The sequence below is a fragment of the Spinacia oleracea genome, chromosome 4 (genome assembly GCF_020520425.1).
Source record: "Spinacia oleracea cultivar Varoflay chromosome 4, BTI_SOV_V1, whole genome shotgun sequence".
Lineage (NCBI taxonomy): Eukaryota > Viridiplantae > Streptophyta > Magnoliopsida > Caryophyllales > Amaranthaceae > Spinacia > Spinacia oleracea.
In genome coordinates, this window is record NC_079490.1 from 71,284,770 (window position 1) to 71,292,828 (window position 8,059).

The 8,059-nt window shown below is 39.2% G+C and overlaps 1 pseudogene; it reads left to right on the forward strand.

Moving 5' to 3' along the window:
* Positions 1 to 7,564: 7,564 nt before the first annotated feature.
* On the forward strand, positions 7,565 to 7,665 carry LOC130460264 (uncharacterized; annotated as a pseudogene).
* Positions 7,666 to 8,059: the final 394 nt, after the last annotated feature.

Sequence of the window (8,059 nt, forward strand, 5' to 3'; positions counted from 1 at the left end):
AAAAATCAATTTCAAAATCCAAGTACAATCTCGCCCAATGGATTATCCCATTGGTTTTACAATGCCTTTTCTAGTCGAAATGACACTAAGCAATCCAAAATCGGGCGCCGACCCACAAAACTGAGCAAGCGGGGCCTCGTCCCGTAAAACCGAATTCAAAAACCCGTAACGACTTGTTTTTAGACGCAAACCAAGCCTTACTCATCAAGAAAACTCTACGTTCCGACTTCGTACAATTCGTACGAAGGTACACCATTACAAGCCAAAACAAGGACGACACGTCAGCGCTATGTCAGCAGCGCCTGGCGCTGGCAGCTGCGCTGGACGAGCTGGCGTTTAGCAGCAACTTCTCCTATTTAAATCCCTAATTCTAAGCATTATTGGGAGGAAAAATCAAAGCACAACGTCGTAATACAAAAATAGCCACTCAAATCAAAATACAAAAATCCTCCAAAATCTCATACAATTTCCAAGTTCTAAGCAATTGGGAGCTCTAAAAGGAATTCTTGCCTAAACCTAACTAGGTAATTCTGAATCCCAACCCTAATAAATCATGTTTCCTTGATTTTCTCTTTCAAAAATGATTAGTAAGTTGGCATTTTTAATCCTAAAAGTGTCACTTACAACAATTATACATTTCTTACAAAATCCAAACTTTATGTGATACAAAAATGCAAACTTTCAAGATTCAATGATGTTCAAGGTTGTTTGTAATCACTTCCTTGAACTAGAATCATCTTCAAAACATGGAGTAATCGAAGATGATGCCTTTCTAATGTTTAAAGGTTTAATATTTGAGATTCAAGACTCCACTTTTCAAATTTCAAGATCCAATAATGTTTAGGGTTGTTTGTAATCACTTCCCTAAATTAGGATCATTTCAAAATAAGAGCATATCAAAGATCAAGCCTTTTCAACATTAAAAGTTCATACCTTTGAGATTCAAGACTCTTAAATTCAATATTTCAAGTTCAAGTTCAATATTTCAAGTTCAAAGTTCAATATTTCAAAGTTCAACATTTCAATTTCAATATTTTAAGTCCAATATTCCAAGATTCAAACTTTTCAAGTTCAAGTTCTATGTTCAAAATCCAAGACCCTTTAGGTCGAGCAACTTGACCTTAAGTAGAGATTTTTGCTTTGAATCCGTGTCGGGCGCACTTATTTTTAAGGAGTCGCTTGGCGTTCGGATCTCATGTGCTAAAATTCATGTTCAATACCGCACTTTCAATTATGCAATTTCAATTCCGCACTTTCAATTATGAAGTTTCAATTCCGCACTTTCAATTATGCAATTTTTATTCCGCACTTTCAATTATGCGATTTCAATTCCGCAACTTTACTTGCCTAGTCCTTCTAGGCAATGTGGTTTCACCTCCTAGTCCATTTCTAGGGGGGTTTATACTTTCCTAATTTTGCACCCATTTTTCATTGTGATGTTGCTTTATTTGTTCATTGCTTTCATCACCTAACATGCTAAATACAAGAAAATACAAGGTTACACCAAGCTTAACAAAGATAATTTCTTGGACAAACCGATCTTAGGTTCCCTTAAATTAACTTTAAAGCAACGTGACCACAATACAAAGTAGAAATTCTATTTATTCTAAATCAAACCCACATAGTCTAAACTAGGGTATTTTCGAAAATGTTGTGCCACACATTTGAATCATTTTTAAAGGTCGCGGAATAAGCATCTCGTTCCCTTGCCCAGATCTGACCCATCCGTTTGTAAGATTCAATGCCTTATCCTAATAGAGTCACTTTTTGGTCTTTCCAAACGAGACCCTAAAATAATGTTTGGTGGCGAATCCTTCAAAATACAAGGACACAAAGGTTCTAAAACCGCCCCCGTAGGAAGGGAAAGCAACGTACAAAAATACCTCCTGCAAAAGGCCTCACCTTTAATTTGCTCCATAACTTGAAATTGATTCTAGTTTAAGGAAGTGATTACAAACAACCATAAACGTCATTGAATCTTGAAAATCGGACTTGAATTTGAACATAAAAAATGAATGTTTATGTGTTCTAGTTTGGAAAAGGGTTTGCACTTTTCCAAACATCTTTGAACTTGTATAAAGTTGGGGTTTTTGAAGGTTTGAAGATGATTGTTGTAAGGAATACTTTCAAGAGTGAAGGCTTCAACTTACTAATCATGTTTTTTGAAAACAAAGCATAAAGATTGAAACTTGAAATTTGTAGAAGGAGTTTGGATGATCATTTGAGGGGGAATTTCAAGTATGAAATCCCCTCAAAGATTACTCCTTTTTTTGACATTTCCTAGTTCAAGTGTGTGTATGAACATCACAAGAACATCGTAGGAAAACTTGAAATAATAAAGGTAGAAACTTTAATTAAATCATGGTAATTTATATTAGTGATTTGGAATTACCTAGTTAAGGTTAGGTCGGTTTTCCGATTAATGCTCCCAATTGCTTAAGTGTTTGGAAATTGAAATGGGAATTGTAGATTTGAACTTGAATTTTGTATCTGATTTTGAGAGCAGAATTTTGGATTACGACGTTAAAATCCAAAAGCCACCTGCGCCTGGCGCTGGTGACGTGGCCCAGAATCCGCCAAAACAAGGACGATTATGCCATCCTTGGTTTGTTTTGTATTGTTGTACCTTCGTACTATTTGTACGAATTTGGCACGTAGTATTTTCTTGGATGTTAAGGCCTAGTTTGCGTCTAAAAAAACCGTTTCTGAATTTCGGATTTCGTGTTTGTACTCGATTTTACGAGACGGGCCCGACATGCTCAGTTTTGTGGGTCGGCGGCCGAATTTAGATTGCTTAATGTCATTTTGACTGGAAAAGGCCTTGTAAAACCAATGGAGAGGTCCATTGGGTGAGATTATTTTGGGATTTTGAAATTGATTTTTGAAAATTGAATTTTGTATCGAGTTCTGTAATGGGAACGGGCTCGAAGATTGGACTTTGGATTTTTGATTTTGGAACACACTTTATCAATTGGGAATTTCACACGGAATTGCACCAACCACCTAGCAAGGATAATAGTGTAGACACCTAAATCGTGTCTCCCCATTGGTATGATGACGATACCATTATCCTTGTTAGGTGGTTGGAACAACTCCGTGCGGAAGTACCAGTTGCTAAGAATACATTCAAAAATTCAAGAGCCAAAGTCCAAGACCCGAGACCGTTCCCATTCCGGAACTCGGTACAAAATGCAAATTCCAAATATCAATTCCAAAATACAAGTACAATCTCACCCAATGGACTATCCCATTGGTTTTACAAGGCCTTTTCCAATCAAAATGACACTAAGCAATCCAAATTCGGGCGCCGACCCACAAAACCAATCAAGCCGGGCCTCGTCCCGTAAAACCGAATTCAAAAACCCAAAACGAATTGTTTTTAGACGCAAACCAAGCCTTAATCATCAAGCAAACACTACGTGCAACCTTCATACAATTCGTACAAAGGTACACCATTACAAGCCAAAATACAAGGACGGCATATTCGTCCTTGTTTGGCAGCTTCTGCGCCACGTCAGCTGCGCTGGACGCTGGCGTCAGCTGGCGTTTAGCTACAAATCTTCATATTTATACCCCCTGATTCTGAGCATTTAGGGAGGGAAAATCGAAAACACAACGTCGTAATACAAAAATTGCCACTGAAATCAAAAAACAAAAACTCTCCAAAAATCTCATACAATTTCAAAGTTCTGAGCAATTGGGAGCTCTAAAAGGAATTCTAGCCTAAACCTAACTAGATATCCCGAATCCCAACCTAATCTACAATGTTTTCATGATTTCTATTTCAAAATGATTAGTAAAGTTGACACTTTTATTATTAAAAGTGTCACTTACAACAATCATAAACTTTTGCAAAATCCTCACTTTATGTGATTTAAGTTTCAAAATTTCAAGATTCAATGATGTTTAGGGTTGTTTGTAATCACTTCCCTAAACTAGGATCATTTCAAAATATGGAGTAATTAAAGATGAAGCCTTTTCAATATTAAAAGGTCCAATATTTGAGATTCAAGACTCCATTTTTCAATATACAAGTTCAACATTTCAAGTTCAAACATTTCAAGTTCAACATTTCAAGTTCTATATTTCAAGTTTAATATTTCTATATTCAAAATCCAAGACACTTTAGGTCGAGCAACTTGACCTAAGTAGAGATTTTTGCTTTGAATACGTGTCGGACGCACTTATTCTTAAGGAGTTGTTTGGCGTTCGGATCTCATGTGCTAATGTTCAAGTTCAATATCACACTTCAATATTGCAATTTCAATAATGCCTTTCAATTACGCACTATCAATTATGCAATTTCAATTACGCCCTTCAATTACGCAATTTCAATTCCACGCTTTCAATTCCGCAACTTTACTTGCCTAGTCCTTCTAGGCAATGTGGTTTCACCACCTAGTCCATTTCTAGGTGGTCTTGTACTTTACTAATTTTGCACTCATTTGCTACTGTGATGTTGCTCTATTTGTTTATTTCTGTCATCACCTCACATGCTAAATACAAAATACAAGGTTACATCGCGTATAACGAAGATAATTTCTTTGACAACCCGATCTTAGGTTCCCTTAAATTTACTTTAAAACTAAATGACCACGATACAAAGTAGAAATTCTATTTGTTCTAAATTCAAACCCACATAGTCTAAACTAGGGTATTTTCAAAAACGTTGTGCCACGCATTTGAATCATTTCTAAAGCTCGCGGAATAAGCATCTCGTTCCCTTGCCTGGATCTCACCCATCCGTTTCTAAGATTCAATGCCTTATCCTAATCGAGTCACTTTTTGGTCTTTCCAAACGGGATCCTTAAAAATGTTTGGTAGCGACTCCTACTGATAGGGCGTTTTTCCGTCGTTGAAAGATCAACGCCACAATCAAACAAAATTTATAAACCACTAGGCCAACCAACTATATGAGTTATAGTGGCAAGTAAAGGGATCGTCCCAAAGAAACGATGGTTCTTGAGTTTAAATGTCAAGCTAATTCGAACAAGAGGTTTGATTTCAATTATTACTGCTAAACTAAGAATTAAACTAGATTGAATCAAGGAAGCTAAACGTTAGGGAGTTGGGGATAGTCTAGGGAAATTGGGGGAAATGAACTACCATATATTAATTATGAATGATGCAATGAAATAGCACATAGGGGAATGAAAACTAATAACGTACTCGCCACCTCTCGGATAGAGCCGCGAAGCAACCTAGCCTATGGAAAGCTTTCGCATAGCCCTAAGCTAGATTAGCAAGCATATAATAGGTGCTATAATTCACTTGCATGAATTAGGCTCACAATGTCTTGCCAAACCTAAATCATACATTCCAATCTAACTCAATCAACTAGCATTTGCAACTACTACTCAATTGATCATGGAAAATCCTAGCACTAAATCAATTTAATCACATCAATCATTAATCAATTAAATCATCAAATTCCCCTAATTAGGCCCCTAGATTCTCCCCTTTCCCTAACCTAAATCTACTCACTAGCCATTCTAGAAATCAAGAAATCCATTAATTCTACACTAGCAAGCATGAAATTGAAGGATTAGGAAGAGAGAATCAAAGACTAGAACAATCAATTGAACAATCAACAAGAGAATTAAAGATCAAAGTAACTAAAGTAAAATCAAGAAGAATTCAAGAATTGAAGGAATTATAGAACAATCAACAATCAAAACAAAAGCAAGAATTAAGAAATTGAATTGAATTGCACAAAATTAGAAGAAGAGTTTAGAGAATTACAAATTGATGCTTCAATGGAGGAGAGTTTCTCTATCTAGAAAATGCTGAAAAACTAACTTTGAGAATCTAAAATTATCAACTAAAATTCTACCCTTAACAAAATAATCGAAAAATCTATTTATAAGTTTCCCCAAATAGAAGCCAAAATTCGAATAAGAGCAGCCCGCGCAACCATTCGGTCGCACAGACCTTTTGTGCGATCGAACGTAAATGAATCATTCGAGCAAATACTGAGTCCTGTGCGAGCGAAGGCAGCGAAGAACATTTCCTTCGTCATGTGCGACCGAACGAAGAACCCTGTTCGGTCGAATGGGGTTTCTTTGGCTCATAATTTCTCTGCAGCACGATTCGCTCGAACGAAAAGCCTTGTGTGGTCGCACAACTCTTGTGCGGTCGAGTTGATGACCTTGTGCGGTCGCATCCCAAATTAGGGACATCCTGATTCCAAAAATCAATCCTGTGCGACCGAACAACAGAGCACGTTCGGTCGCACAAAACCTGTGCTGTCGAATAGAAGGCTCTGCGATCGCATCCCAAATTAGAGACCTTCTGATTCCAAAAATCAATCATGTGCGACCAAACAACAGAGCACGTTCGATCGCACAGAACTTTATTAGCTCTAGGAACATCATCGAAAATCCTCCCACTCCTTGTCACTATGGCATTCATTTGCTTTTGACCATGACTTTGGGGTGGGAGACTAGCATGTGCATGATGTTCCTTAAAGGTATTTGCAAGTTGAGCTAGTTGGGTCTCAATCATCTTCAAGTGAGTGTTGGATTGCTTGAATCCATCCTCAAACTCGACATTCTTCTTGGCTTGCGCCCCCACAAACGACTCCATGAGAGCCTTAAGATTAGACTTGAGAGGCGGGAGTGGTGGAGGTGCAACGCCATAACCACTAAGGTTTGCTTGATATTGGTTGCCAAAGGTCCTCGGTCCATTGAATCCGGGAGGTGGCAATTGAGATGCACCATAAGGACCTCCCGAGTTCAAAGGATAACCCCCACTTGAGGCACCCCTAAATTGCCCATAAGAGTAGTTATAACCCCCTCCACCTTGATGGTTGGGATTATAACTCCCTTGGTTGTATTGGCCTTGATTGCCAAAACCTTGAGATTGACCATAGGGCGCTTGGCTTTGATAGCCTTGTGCTCTATAGCCACCTCGATTTTGGCTATCATACCCACTTCCTTGGCCATAGCCTTGGTGGGGACCATACATGGAGGGCCCTCTAGGTTGCCTAGCAAAATAAGGATTGTTAGGGTTATCATTCCTAGACCTCTCATTTACGGCATTAGCATACTCTACATCAAAATCGCCTTCATACGAAGGGCCATAATCCACAAATGACAAGTTATGAACTAAGGGGCATGCATCGGGGAAATGACTATAGTCTTGACAATTTTCGCAAAAGAAGGTGCCCGGAGGCATTGAGCCATAAGAACTAACCTTGCCCTTCCCCTTAGAGAGAAGAGTGGCCGAGGGAGGAGGAATTGTAGACGGTGATGGCGGTTGGCTTGAAGCTCTCCCCGCGAATGGTGTGTTTTCAAGCTTCTCCAAGCGCGAGGTAAGCTTCTCTATCATCCGTGCTTGCTCTATGGCGTACACCGAACCCTTACCATCTTCACTCCTACCTTTCCCATCATAATCTCTTGTGCCTACATGCCAAGATTGGTAGTTTTGAACTACATCCTCAATGATTTCCTCTATTTGATCCTCAGTTTTATTCATAATGGGCCCTCCCGCGCCCGCACCAAGACTTGTCTTCGAACTTGGACTCAACCCCAAGTAAAATGTTTGAAGCAACAACCATTTAGGGATCCCATGGTGAGGGCATTCCCTTTGGTACTCCTTGAAACGATCCCAAGCTTCGAAGAGTGACTCATCTCGCTTTTGCTCAAAGGATTGAATCTTGTGGCGACACTCCGCCGTCTTCCCATGCGAATAGAACTGGTTTAAGAATGCACTTGTCACCTCGGTCCAAGTGCGAAGTGAGTGGGGCTTGACCTCCTTGTCAAGCCAATCACTTGCTTGCCCAAGTAGAGAGAACCGAAACAATGTCAACCTCACATAATCCGATGTGACACCATTGTGCTTGATTGTGTCACAATAGTGCTCGAATTGTTTGAGATGTTCGTGAGGTGATTCATTACTCTTCCCACAAAAGGGGTGGCTTTGGACCAAATTGATCAAGGCGGGCTTGATCTCAAAGTTGTTGGCACCCGTTGTTGGGGCTTGAATACCACATGTAGCTTCGAATGCCCCCGGTATTCCCAAGTTCTTGACTGGGAGCGCCATGTTCTCAAAAACTTGC